Here is a 14,858-nt window from a genome sequence, read left to right as displayed (position 1 = left end):
TCTTTGGCCATGTTTCAAAAATAAGAATCAAGTTTCTTAAACTTGAGTCCTACACCTTACATAGAGTTTTTTTATTTGGCAAGATTGAGTCCCAAGTCTGGAGTCAAATCTTCCAAAATTTTAGGCCTAAATTTTAACTCGAATCTTGTAGTCGCCAAAGTGAGTCGATTAATTTGAACTTGAGTTTTGAATTAAGTCTTTTAGTTGCCAAAGTGAGTCTGTTAAATTTAAAATTAGGGATTCTAGCTAAGTCTTAGAGTGATTTTATTAGCTGGTTTCTTTTAAGGCACAAATGGTGAAGTCTTTGGGTCAAAATTTTAAAATACAAACATGAGGTCGGGCACGTGCCCTAGTGAACAGATACAGGAAGGATGGTGCAAAAAATACAGAAAATATAAATGCAAAGTACGGGAAAATAAAAATGTTACAGTACAAACTAATGTTGTAGTAAAGGGGGGCGGGGCTACATCCACATCCAAAAGAAGAAAAAAAATACAAAAATTAATAAAAATTGCAAGTCCTGCCATTTGTATTCCCCAAGTTTCCTGCGCACAAAAGGAAAAAACAAAGTCAGGAAATAAAAGAAAATACCTTCGCATGTGCAATCTGCCAGCGCGGGGAATAAAGGGGGAGAGAAAATTGGCGCCAAAGCAAGGCCCAAGACTCCCTATAAGTAGTGAGTCTCACACTATAGCAGGCAGGATCAGAAAGCATAAAAAATCTCTGTTGAAATTGAGAGAGATAAAAATCAGAGAGCAATAGAGAAAATATAGGATATTGAGAATTGAGATGAGAGCTAGAGGTTCTGCAGAAATTGTGAGATCGAGAGAAGATGAACTCAGGGAGAAAATTCTGAAAAATTTGAAAACAGCAGAAAAGCAGAAAGAACAATCCATCAGAGAAGCATTCAGAGCTCCTCACACCCTCAGAGTCTCAACCAGACACCCCAAATAGACAACCAGAGTACGAGGAAGAAGACCGGAGGAGTTGGAAGTTGGAGGTAGACAAAGTTTTTTTTCTGAGCATGCGATTATGATATATGAATGGCAATTGAGAATGCAGGAATTTTCTACCCTCAGGTTTTAGGTTCATGCTCGAACCTGGAACTAGTACCTTAGTTCCCAGATCCAAGCCTGCACTCGGATTCGAACTTATTCTGAAAATCACCCTAACCCGAATTTGAAGCCCGACCCCTCTAACATGTACCAGAATCAATCCCATACCCACATTCGGATTCGAGCCCGCTCCAAACCACACTCAGGACCCGAGCGCTCTATCTACATTTTAAAACCCAGGACCTTGTTTGAATTTTAAAACCAAAGCCCAACTGCTGAAAGAGCCCGGGCCTGTGCTTCAAATTTCCTAAACCAACTCAAGCGCATTTCAATTTTTCACCCGAAGCCCAGTTCCCGTTTTAAAAGATCCCAGCCCAATAACCGGTTTCTAAAATAACCCGATCCATAGCCCATTTTGGAAAACTCAGCCAAAGCCCATTTTGGAAAAAAAAAAATCATTTTAACTCACACGTGCTTGCAAGCACATCACGCACTCGGGGTAATCCGAGCCTTCACGGGTCAACTCGCACGAATCAACTCGTCGTTCACTCACCTATGACGAGACGAGATCAACTTGTCTTCCTCCCTCTGCCCCAACTGAGCATGAGCCCTAATCCCCAAATGCTACAACCGACTCACAACGCAGAGATTTGAACAATACAACCAGTCTTTGATTCACTAAGCTCACATCACACGTCAGATCTGAGGAAAAAAAAAACAAAAAAAACAATCGACAAAGGAGAAAGAAATACTTATCTTAATATTTTCTTTAGATCTAGCACCCAAGCCTTATTATTAAAGTCCCCATCGGATTTTCACTGACCACCATGGCAGAGACGAAGGAAACCGAAGCCTCAGTTCAACGCACCAAGAGAAAAGCTCTGAAGCTGGAGCTAGAACCTCGATTTTTGAGAGCTAGAAGCTGTAGGTGTCGGGTCTTTTAATGTTCGAATGGGAAGACCATTAGAGATGGGATTGAACCCGAGGGTTCGAAACCGTTCGAGAGGAGCAGAGGGCTGAAGCTAGAGCGTTCTGAGAGGATCAGATTTTAGTTCGGTTCCGAGAAAGAAAGACTCTGAGAACCGGAGGCACACGGGAGGAAGGGTCGGCTGGGGAAACCGCTACCGGTGTGTGCGGTTATTTTGAGATCTGCTTTGAGGGTTGCGGCCGGCCGTGAGAGCGAAGGAGAGAGATGACTATGGCTACTCTAGTGTGTCCGTGAGGACGAGAGTATGGTGGTTGCGGAGGAAATCTCAGAGATCTGAAACGCAATGCGTTCGTCGTCGCCGGAGTTGCGGAGACCGGTTCCGAGTGCCCGGCCAACGAAGAGGCCGTTGTCGGAGAGAGGCGATTTAGGTGCCAGCGCGGTTTCGGCGGCGGCATCGTCCTTTTCACTGAACATACCGGATTGGTCGAAGATCCTGAAGGAGGATTGTGAGGAGAATCGGGGAGAGAGAGAGAGAGAGAGAGAGAGAGAGAGAGAGGGTGAAAGAGGGTGAAGGATTTTTTTTCATATTTTATTATTAATTTCAAATAAAATATTAAATAATACTCTATTTGGAATGGAAAAAAATTTTCCAGTCTAATGTTTACGTAATCTCACATTACCAAGCTATGAGATTTAAACGTGTAACGTTTCTCATAGTGACGCTTAGCAATGTGGGGGAAGTAAATCTCGCAGGATCAAGTTACAAGATTTTCTTTGGAAATGACCCGTGACCTGACGTGTGACAAATTTTGCAGGACCAAGTTACGAGATTTGTTTCGTCCATTCAGATGCCCTTTCTCTTTCAGTTTTCTTCGCCAACAGAGCAAGGAGAGCAAAGAGATATTGATAAGAGACGTGTGCAGCAGAGCGGAGGGTAGAGGTCGAATGATTGCAGGTTACCGTTGCTCGTGAACGTTGAGGTGGAAGCTACAAAAGGGCAAGATGGAGTAAGTTCACTTTGAAACCCTAAGCTCATTTATTTTTGAATTGAAAATACACACTTTTTGATTGATAGAATTGTTAGTGTGACTCATAAAATCGTTAGTGTGTACATAAATTAGTCCAAATCACCTTCAATTTGCTAATTGAAGGCATCATTTGAAAACACCCAAATTTGAGGAGGTATATATTTTACTTCCTTGCAGTTTTTCCATTTGATTTGCTGTTCAAATAAAGTCCTTTCTGAATTTTGGTGAATAATATTTTATTACTATTACTACTGTTGTTGCTGTTGCATTGTGGTTGTTAAATTTTTTTTACAAGGCTTGTTTGCTTCCTCTTCTAGTAAGCGTCACTCTTGAATAATGTAAGTCACCACAACCATGGAACTAAAACGAATTTTGTGAACTGATCCACAACAAAACGTATTTTGTGAACTGATTGATCTAAATCCCCTAGAACTATAAATAGTGGATAATTGGAAAATAGAGTGGCATTTTTGTAATTATGAAAAAAATAGAAATAAAAAATAAAACTATTTGGTTCAGTATTTTTGTTGGTATTTATTATTTCATACAAATGTTTTCTGCATTGCATGTGTGACTTCTGTATTCCATAAAGTTGTGTTCTTTGTATTCATGAAAAATTCCAAGCTAGTTAGCTGAGTGCATTTGTTGGTTCATAAAAAATCCAATTTAAAGTTTTATAAAAAGATATAAATATTCCATAAAGGTGTATTTTTTTGTATTTATGAAAAATTCCTGGATAACCAAGTGCATTTGATGGTTAATAAAATACAATTTTAAATTTTTATAAAAAGATATAAAAAATTGAACCAACATGCAGAACATGTTAATTTACTATATGATATGTATTCTTGTTATGTAGAACGTAATAATGTAAATTATATTAAATATAAAATAATAATTATAATATCTAATTATTATTGCAAATCTCATTATTCACTTATGCACATTAAAAAAAATTTAAGTATTACTAGAAAAGAGCAATTAGTGAAAAAAATGAAAAGTTAGAGCAAGTGTAAATTACTGAAGTCTTTTACAATTTTGTTTTTCGTAGGTTTTTATAATCTCCTGAGGTTGATCTAAATGGCAGGAAGTTCGAGCAGTGCTCCGGTGATGGTATTGTTGTATATTGGCGGGGGAGTTATCACCAGAGTAGAGGGTGTTTGTTATAGTACTATGTCGGTTCAGCCAATTCAAATTGATCATAGGTGTAAATTAAATAAATTATACTAAAAAATATATCAATATTTACATGTTAATCCAGATCAATATACATTGCGGGTGACCACATAATACCTTATGCGACTTTGGCATGGCTTTACAGGGAGATGTGCTGTGCCACTCACCTGTCGAAGACTCAGATTGCTAGCCCACTCCTCTTACTACAAGTTTGGACTTGGGAGAGATTTCCATCCTTGGCTACTATGCAGCGAGGTTTCCTGTAGATTCAAAGGGGCCAGAACGGTCATCCAGTTGACCCACTCCCACTCGCATACCGGTTAGTACCAACATCATTTATCCCTCATTCATTCTATAAGTACTATGAATACTAATTCATAGTACTTATTAGTCATTACATTCGTAAACTTATGTTTCATCTTATACAGATGGAGGGATGACTTGAGGGGGTCGTCAGTTGCGCAATACACATTACCCTAATACAAGTTCGAGGTGGACATGCACCGAGAGCATGAGGTATAGTCTGATTAAAGTGTAGCACATAGTAGTCTCTTTCTTTCTTCCAGTTATGTATAGTTTGCTTAAATTTTATTTATGTTTAAGTGCAATTCCTATGGAGGCCTTACACGGTTGAGATTCTAGTCGACCTACTTCCCGATTATGTAGTCGAGAGTGACTTGTGGCTAGCCCGAGTGCAACTCATATGCTTTCATAGTATCGAGTGGTATCTCCCTGACTGATTCTTGCGGCAATTTGGCTATCGACAGGGCATTCTCGACCGCTTCTTGATGTTGCAGGTAGATGTAGTTGGGGATGACTTCCATGGTATGGATGGATGCGGTCGAGAGGTCACGGACTGGGTGGCTACACATGCAATCTTCGCGAGTGCGTGGAAGCATCAGTGAGGGGACATCGTACCAGGAGTGGTAGAGGATGGTCCGATGTGTCCGGATGACCCATACTTTACCTAATATAGGTCCATCACACGCCGCTTCGTCAACGGGACCGCTATTATATATTTGAGCCTTGTAAGAAGACTTTAACCCACACTTCTTTTTGTTATGTATAGGTTATGATCTGCATGGGTTAACCAATTTTTTTTCGTATCATGCAGGCTGACATACTACATGAGGTAGATCAGATCTCACCAGATCCCGCTATCCACCGATTGATATGTGCTGCATTGGACCTTGTCCATGAGGATGGCCGACAGATCCCAATTGCTTGACCTGATGTGCCTGCATAAGGACGTCGACCAGCTCCAGTAGAAGGAGGAAGACATGCCTCCTCTAGTCGTCCAGTGAGTCCCATCTCCTCACTACTGGTTGTACAGGAGGAGTAGGTGTTCGGTTCGTCAGCACCGTATGCGCCTTCCAATGCAATTGATATTGCATGACTGTCCAGTAGACAGGCCGACGCCCCATCTGATTTTGCTACCACCCCCATCGACGTCATTTTTATTAGACAACATTTTCAGTGGGGAGGAGGTCGATGCACCCGCTATGTTGCTTCGTTCTCGTCCAGAGACATCATATCGGTTCTCTCCGCGTACGCTTAGCATGGACAATGATTACGCAGTACCTCTTGGCAGAGATGATCCACATACAGGACGATGACGGGATAGGACACCTAATGTAGATGACCAGCAGGGAGAGGGTAGACGCAAACGGTAGCCACCACGACCCCAGAGACGACCTCGCTGCGGCACCGAGTAGTATAACATTATTGTCATTTTATTTGTATATCATTGATTATTTTCATTTCATTTGTATATCATTGATTATTTTCATTTCATTTGTATAATATCGTTCTATTATTTATGTATAATTGAGAATGTTTATTCATTTTCCCCAACATGTATATGTGAATGAAAGTAGTGCAATTATCATCGTTGTCCTTAAATAAAAATTTGCGCTTCATTTTTTGAAAATCCAAATTATGCTACTGTTGGATACCTAATTCCATGTATACTCTTTGAATGCATGTTGGAGTAAATTTTTTTATGCATGACCCTAATTAAAAACTCTTTTACTAATGACTAAGAAAGATATTTGGGTTCCTTTTTTACAAATACTATCTAAATTAACGTAGTCAATTTTTATATTTTTTTTTACAAAACCATTGCTCGAACGATATTCATTTGGAACTATGGAAATATAATATAAATGAATCGTGTGTTGTGCCTATTATTAAATATTTTTACTTATTTTAATGATGATATCAACAATGATCATGGCAATGCGTAGATTTTCATAAATTTTGAACAAATGGTCAATTTATGCAATATAATCAAATAAATAAATTCTATCAAAGTTCATTTTAAATGAAGTGCATTTAAGGACTCCCAAAAAAATTAAGTCAGCTCTTTATTTTTTTTATTGGGCATAAAAATATGCATTTTTAATTTTATATATATATATATATATATATATATGCGTGGTAAATCTCGCAACACCAAGTTGCGATATTTTTTAAAAATCTCGCAGGACTAAACTGCGAGATTTGTTCAAATATCTCTGGACGAAGCTATGAGATTTGATTGACCAGGGCTTTTAGGTTTTTGACGTGTGGTAAATCTCGTAACTTGGTGCTGCGAGATTACGTAAACGTTAGAGTAGGAAAATTTTTCCCGAATAGAGTATTATTTAATATTTTATTTTAAAATAATAATAAAATGGGAAAAAAGTCAAGGGTGAAGAGCAAAAGTGAGAAATGAGAGGAAGAAGATTTTTTTTAGTTTAAGTATGCTGTGTGTTGGCACTATAAGAAGATGACACGTGATGCGCTACTTCTCCACACACGCCTGGCCTCACGTGGCCTTCGGAGAGCCCTTTGATCATTGCCTCCTATCAGCAGTCGTGGTCAAACCACGTCGCAGATTCTCTTCAAGTGTCCTAAGTGGCTCAGATGCCGACACGTACCCTTGGTCTTGACTGGACCTTAAATAGGTTGACCCCCCTTTGAACTGATTACTCTCCAAACCGATTCGAGTCCTTTGAATCAGTATGGAACTGGTTTAATCTCTTCTTGTTTTATCTTATTATTATAATATTACTTAAACCCTTAATAATCCACCAATAATCCATAGGAAATAATAAAAATTCTAGAAAACTCATAAAAATTCAGAAAAATCATCAAAGAATAAAAAATGTCCTTTTGAATTGTTTCCCATTCTTTTCCTACTTGTTTTCATATTATGTATTTGATTTTAAATTAAAAAAAAATGTTAAAAATCATAAAAAATCAAGAAAAGGTACAAAAATTCACAAAAAAAAAAAAATTTGCAACCAAAAGTTGTTTTCTTGCACTTAGAAAAATCACGAAATCAGGAAAATTATTTTCAAACCCAAACTTTCATCATTTTTGCCTTAATTCTCTTTTTTTTATTTAAATTACTCAAAATTTGGTAAAAATATAAAAAAAAAAAATCATAAAAAAATTTAGAAAATTAGAGACAAATCCAAAAAAAAAAAAAAAATTTAGGTCGAATAACATCTTTGGTACTCCTTTCATCCTGAATGAAGTCCCAAACCTCCTAGAATATTAATTTTACACTTAAAAAATTCTATGAAAATTTCAAAATCCAGGGGGCATATTTTCCTATCTCAATGATTTCAAAGGGAGGCATGAGCTCTTCGAAGTATGGTATGCCCTGATTATGAGGAAATACTTATATAATATTTTATTTTGTGCATTTCTTTACACTTTTTGAAAGGGAGTAATTTCAAAGTCTTACTAAATTTAATTTGTGGGATAATTTTCGATTAATTAGGTACCGTTCGCAAGAATAGACGCGTAGGGGGTGCTAATACCTTCCCCTCACATAACTGAGCTCCCGAACCCGACTCTAGTAATGCAAACTGATTCTTCCCTTAATTGGGTAGCAATCAAGTGTTTTAACCATACTAAAAGGTTAGTAGTGACTCCATCATACCATTGTTTTTCACGAAAGTCTTTTTTTTTAAATCCACTTCCTTGTCCCAATTCACGTCCAGGAACGTCGCAACATCTAGGATCCATCCTGAAGATAGGACAAAAAATAATTTTTTGAATCCTAATGTCGGCACACGACCAGTACAACCAATTAACTAAAATATGTAGAATGCACTATCATCATACTAAAATACTTACACTTTCCCTTATGGACTTCTCCCGCACAAATAAACCAAATTAACCTCCATTTTCTAAATTTGAGGTCTAGTCTCACTGCTCAGAAACAAAACCGTCGATGGTTTGCCATGACTTTTTTGAAACCGTCGACTGCTTCAAAAAAATCACAGAAAGTCGTTGATGGATTTCTACTTCTATCCTACGAGACAAAAATCTACAACCCTCTAATACCTAGCCTACCCATTCCTAGCCTCATCATCATTCATACCTATACTATGGTAATAATCGTCCCTAAAGTCTACGGAACCTAGCAAACTAGGCTTTAATACCACTTGTAACACCTCGAACCCGCAATTGGTGTCCAGAGTGTTATTTTAAATAAATCTCTGACACCACAACTATTATACAAGCAACGGAAACCATTTAAAACTCCAATACATTAACAGAGTACTAAAACTACAATAGTCACCCATGTATTTCCATGTTTTATATTACATCCCAACATATAAAAAAAAAACTTGATAAACTTGTGTGTCGTTTACACTTACAATAACTTCATCACTGTGTAGCTAACGTAAGTTTTAGTGTAGACAAAATAAAACCGTTAATTTAACTTTAAAGAATACGACATTTATAGCTGTAATTCACACCCATAATTGCAAATTACACATTTACTTGCAAAACATAACTCTGGCTCAACAAACAGTCCCATTTACATAAATCAACATAATCAATAGTAAAAGGATCTCCTCATTTCCTGCCAACGTTTTACTGCACATAATAAACAATATGAAGATCTCCTCATTTCCTGCCAACGTTATATTGCAAATTACATGCCAAATAGTATAACGACCTCCTCATTTCCTGCTGACGTTATACTTCACAATATAATGACCTCCTCATTTCCTGCCAAAGTTATATTGCCATTACATGCCAAACAGTATAACGACCTCCTCATTTCTTGCCAATGTTATATTTCACGTAATAAACAATATAACGACCTCCTCATTTCTTGCCAACGTCATATTGCAAATTACCTACCAAATAGTATAACGACCTCCTCATTTTCTGCCAATGTTATACTTCACAATATAACGACCTCCTCATTTCCTACCAACATTATATTGCAACCCTGTTCAATACTTCTAGAAAACCAGTTTATCACCCATGCTCAGTATATAACCACATCTCTATATACAATTATAACTCAGTAGAAAAACACAACTTTGCGTATATATTCATAACTCGGTATAGAATCCATATTTAGTATAAAATCACATTCATGTATAAAATAACAATTTCACTGTATAATATCATAAAAGAGATTCCAACTGATTTATTTAATTATGCAATTATAACAATTTTGTCCCCATGCCACACAATTTGGGTGATGATTCATAATAGATTAAATTGTTCGGAAAAAATATATTTGCTGAAAACAGGGGTATGATCATCTCCATAATTTTATTTAACTCATAACGTAGGTTTTATAGGAAAAAGAAGATGATTACCCTTACTCACTTTAGTTTACCCAAATACACACATTCACACACACAGATATCTACCAACATCATCATTTTCAAAAACCTAATTATTTAAAAAATCATTTATAACATTCCTATAATCACATGCTTCATTTTAATCGGTTCATATTTCAAAACAGTTGACATAATCTATTCTCCTTACCTTATCTATGGAGTATTACCTACAATGCCCAAACGACAAATCCACTCTAGTTAAAATGCTGAGGCTCAGAGTTAGGACCCAAAAATGACGTTTATCTTTCAATTTGGCTGAGTTCTTGGGGAGAAATTGAAGAGAGAGAGAGAGAGAGAGAGAGAGAGAGAGAGAGAGAGAGAGAGAGAGAGAATTCAGAATCCTAAAGAAAGAGAGAGTTCTTCCCTAAAAAAATGAGCTAACTCTTATTTATAAGTATGCTAGCTTGGAGGAAACCATCAACTATTTGGTCACTTGCCCCACCTTTTTACCACATTTTTGCACTTACCAACCCTCGGTAATTTGAAACCATCGAAATTTTTCCTAAGATTCTTGAAACGTCGACAGTTTGGTCTCACTGAATCATGCACACTCACAAAACCATAGACGGTTTTCCTGAGACTCCTTAAACTGTCGACAATTTGGTCCTGTACCAAAAAAAATTTCCCCCTTTATTATTATTATTATTTTCCAGGTCTCTACACTTATGCTGAGGAGCAACAACAAACCGTCGGCTGATTGGTCAACTTAGTCGACAGTTTCAATCAGAATACGGACAATTACATTTTTTCTGAAATAGTTGACTAATTGGCCCAATCAATTGACTGATTGGCTCGGGGTAGTGAGGTTGATTTCAAAATTTGAATGTGAACATTAATATGGTTGGGTGCTTAGAGGGAAACCTCTGAAGTGTTTATAGATGTACTATTTTGGGTATATTCTAGAAGAAGAAAAAAAATGAAAATCATTGTGAATTGTATTATATTGTGTACTTGGACATTTTCATAGTGAAAACCTTTTTTGATTGCTCTCGTGGATATAGGCTTTGCCAAACTATGTAAATCTTTGTGTTGTTATACTTGCTTTCATAAATATATATATATATATATATATATATATATATGTTATGTGTGTGTTCCATATTTGTTCTTCATTATTGCTACATTTAAATTGCACTGTGCAATTCCAAGTTCATTCACAACACATTGGTATCAGAGCGTTGTTGTTATGGTATCAGACACTTCATTTACAAAATTTGATGTTGTCAAATTTGATGGAACCGGAAACTTCGATTTGTGGTAGAGGAGAGTGAAATATTTGCTTGTGCAGCAAGTGATGGTGAAGGCTTTGTATGGTGTTCAGCCGGAAGGTATGGATGAGGCTAATTGGAGAGAATTAGAGGCAAAGGTTGTTGCTACAATACGATTATGTCTAGCCAATGAAGTACTCTATCATGTCATGGAGGAAGATTCTCCTGCGGCTCTTTGGCAAAATCTTGAAAGCTGGTACATGTCCAAATCCCTTAGTAACAAATTATTTCTTAATCAGTGTCTTTATTGGCCTAAGATGGTGGATGGTTCAAACTTGAATCAACACATCAATTTATTTAATCAAATCATAAGTGATTTAATGCGTGATGATGTAAAATTTGCAGAGAATGATAAGGTGTTGATGTTACTGAATTCCTTTGCCAGCGACTCAAACATATGAGAATCTAGTTACCAATCTCACATGGGGAAAGAGACCCTAAACTTGGAAGAGGTTACAAGTGCCTTGTTGTGATTTCATTAAAGGATGAAAATCTGTAATGAAAATTCACACAGAGAAGGACTTGTGGTGAAAGGTAACCATGATCGTGGGAGAGGAAAATTAAGAAATGGATCAAGTCAAAAATCCCAAACTCAATCTAAGAAGAAAAAGGATATTTGGTGTTATAAGTGTGGTAAAAACGGGCATGTTAAATCAGAGTGTCCGAATTGCAAGAAAGGAAATGCTGAAAATCATGAAGGGATTTCAAAATCAGCAAATGTAGTTCAATCAGGAAATTTAGTTTGTAGGGATGATGATGTACTTTCAGTTTTGTCAAGGTCAGATCACCTTATGGACTCATGGATTCTAGACTCGACATGTTCTTACCATATGACTCCAAACAAGGAGTGGTTCAGCACTTAGAGGTTGGTAAATTTAGGTTTAGTACTTATGGGCAATGATGTCTCTTGTAAAATCATTAGCATTGGAAGTGTTAGAATTAAAATGTTTGATGGTGTTGTAAGAACCTTGAGTAATGTAAAACACATACTAGACCTACGAAAGAGTCTCATCTCACTTGGCACTTTGAATTGTAATGGATTCAATTACAAGTTCGAAAGTGGGATTATGAAAGTGTGCAAAGGTAATATGACGGTGATGAAAGGGCAAAAGTTAGATGGAAATATTTATACACTACAAGGGACTACAGCTATAGGTGGAGCTACAATCGTAGATTCTAAATTTGATGAAACTATTTTGTAGCATATGCGGCTTGAGCATATGGGTGAACATGGTATGAAAGAACTTCACAAGTGGAAACTCTTGAAATGTTTGAAAACGTGTAAGCTGAATTTTTGCAAGTTTTGTGTTTTTGGGAAACAAAATAGGGCAAAATTCAAATAAGCTCTTCACAAAATGGAAGGTATTCTTGATTATATACATTCTGATGTTTAGGGGCTGGTTAGAGTAGCATTAAGAGGAGGGCATATTTACTCTGTGAGTTTTGTTGACAATTACTCACGGAAAGTCTAGGTATACTTCATGCGACACAAGTCTGATACGTTTTTTAGGTTTAAGTAGTGGAAACTAAAGTGAAAAACAAGATGGGGAGGAGAATCAAATGCCTCATATCAGACAATGAGACCGAGTACGTTGATTCTAGGTTGATGGAGTTTTGTGAGCAGTAGGGCATTAAGATACATTTAACTATTCGTCGGACACCTCAGCAAAATGGAGTGGCTGAAAGGATGAACCGAACTCTAACTGAAAGAGTTCGGTGTCTTAGGCTTAGTATAGGTCTACCGAATAAATTCTAGGCCGAGGCAGTTAATATGACTTGTTTCTTAGTAAACTGATCACCAAGGGCATCACTAGAGGGGAAAGTGGCAGAAGAGGTATGGATGGGAAATGCAACAGACTACTCCGGATTGAAGATATTCGATTGTCCAGCCTATGTTTATGTGTCTACTGAGGAGAGATTGGAGCTGATGCAAAGTATAGATGTTGCATCTTTTAGGGATATCAAAAGGGTGTGAAGGGGTTCAAGCTATGGGATTCAATGGCAAAAAAGGTGGTGATTAGTAGGGATATAGTTTTCGATGAGAAATCTATAGTGAAGCATACTCAAGAATTTTTTGAAGAGAAATGAGAGCCAAAAAATTGGAGCATAAAAGAACATGTTGTACGGGTGGAGTTAGAAACTCAGGGCAATGACAATGATCTTCGTCCTCCTATTACAGGGAGTTCTAGCTCAAGAAACCAACAAGTCGATAATATTCCTACACGGAGATCCATACGCACTATCAGACCACTAGCAAGTTATGGGTTTGAAAAGTTAATATCTTATGCTTTCATTACTAGTTGCAATGATGCAACCACATTTCAAGAGGCAATGCACGGCTAGGAGAAAAGTAGGTGGATGGGTGCTATGATTGAGGAAATGGACTCACTGCATAAGTATCAAACTTCGGAGTTGGTGGAGCTTGTTAGTGGAGCTTCCATATGGAAAGAGGGCAATAGGTTGCAAGTGGGTATATAGGAAGAAGGAAGCAATTTCAAAAAAGGAAGGAGAGAAATTCAAGGCACGGTTAGTGGCAAAGGGGTACTCACATAAAAAGGGAATAGATTATGATGAAAATTTTCACCTGTGGTCCGACACACTTCCATCAGGGTAGTGTTGGGATTAGTTGCTCATTATGATATGCATTTGGAACAAATGGATGTGAAGATAGAAATTCTCCATAGTGACTTGGAGGAACAGATTTATATAGTACAGCAGGAGGGATTCAGTGAACCAAGGAAAGAATACTTAGTTTGCAAGTTGAAAGTCTCTTTACGGGCTGAAGTAGTCTCCAAGGCAATGGTACAAAAGATTTGATTCCTATATGATCAATATTGGCTACAGAAGATGTGAGTATAACTGCTGCATGTATGTGAATAATCTTGAAGATGGTTCTCTTATTTTATTATTACTATATGTTGATGACATTTTAATAGTTGTGAAAGATTTAACTGAGGTAAATCAGTTAAAAGATCTGTTGCATGAAGAGTTTGACATGAAGGATCTTGATCCAACCAAGAAGATACTTGGGATGAAGATTCGTTGAGATAGAACTGTAGGGAGGTTGTGGTTATCCCAGGGCGGTTATGTGGAGAAGGTATTGAAAAGGTTCACCATGGCTGATGCTAAACAGGTATGTACACCTATAGCGAGTCACTTTAAATTGTCAACTACTGAATGCTCTAGTACGGATGATGATATCCGGGATATTATTAAGGTCCCCTATGCTAGTGTTGTGGGGAGTTTAATGTATGTCATGATGTGAACAAAACCAAACTTACCACATGCAGTGAGTGTGGTGAGTAAGTTTCTTTTTAATTTGGGTAGATAGCACTGAGAAGCCAACAAATGGATTTTCAGATACTTACAGGGTACCTCTAAATATGGCATCATGTTCGGCAAGCAACATGATAATCTATCAATTGTGGGGTTTGTTGATGCTGATTATGTAGGGGATATGGATGACAGAAGGTCTACAACGGGTTATTTCTTTACCCTTATGGAAGGACCTATATGTTGGAGGTCCATGGTACAATCTTTGGTAGCATTGTCCACAACTAAATTTGAATATATGGCAGTTGCCGAAACTACAAAGGAAGCCTTATGGCTTACCGGTTTGGTCAAAGAGCTGAGTATACAGAAAAGTGGGGTTGTGCTACGTTGTGACAGTTAGAGCGCTATCTACTTGGTGAAAAATCAAGTGTACCATGCTAGAGCCAAGCATATTGATGTAAGGTTCCACAAGGTCTGAGAAT

The 14,858-nt window shown here is 37.3% G+C and overlaps 1 long non-coding RNA gene across 3 annotated transcripts; it reads left to right on the top strand.

Moving 5' to 3' along the window:
- The first annotated feature begins 281 nt into the window (after positions 1-281).
- Positions 282-6,117, top strand: LOC131151967 (uncharacterized). Of its 3 annotated transcripts, none has more exons than XR_009135807.1 (6): positions 282-2,990; positions 4,099-4,216; positions 4,333-4,506; positions 4,616-4,703; positions 4,955-5,215; positions 5,302-6,117. It is a non-coding gene; the product is annotated as an uncharacterized LOC131151967 (long non-coding RNA). The 3 variants fall into 3 exon arrangements; XR_009135806.1 differs by having other exon boundaries at positions 4,063-4,216; XR_009135808.1 differs by lacking the exon at positions 4,099-4,216.
- The last annotated feature ends 8,741 nt before the right edge of the window (positions 6,118-14,858 follow it).

Source organism: Malania oleifera, chromosome 3 (genome assembly GCF_029873635.1).
Source record: "Malania oleifera isolate guangnan ecotype guangnan chromosome 3, ASM2987363v1, whole genome shotgun sequence".
In the NCBI taxonomy this organism is placed as follows: Eukaryota; Viridiplantae; Streptophyta; class Magnoliopsida; order Santalales; family Ximeniaceae; genus Malania; species Malania oleifera.
The sequence above is the reverse complement of the archived record's forward strand: the minus strand, read 5'-3'. Positions and strand labels throughout refer to the sequence as shown.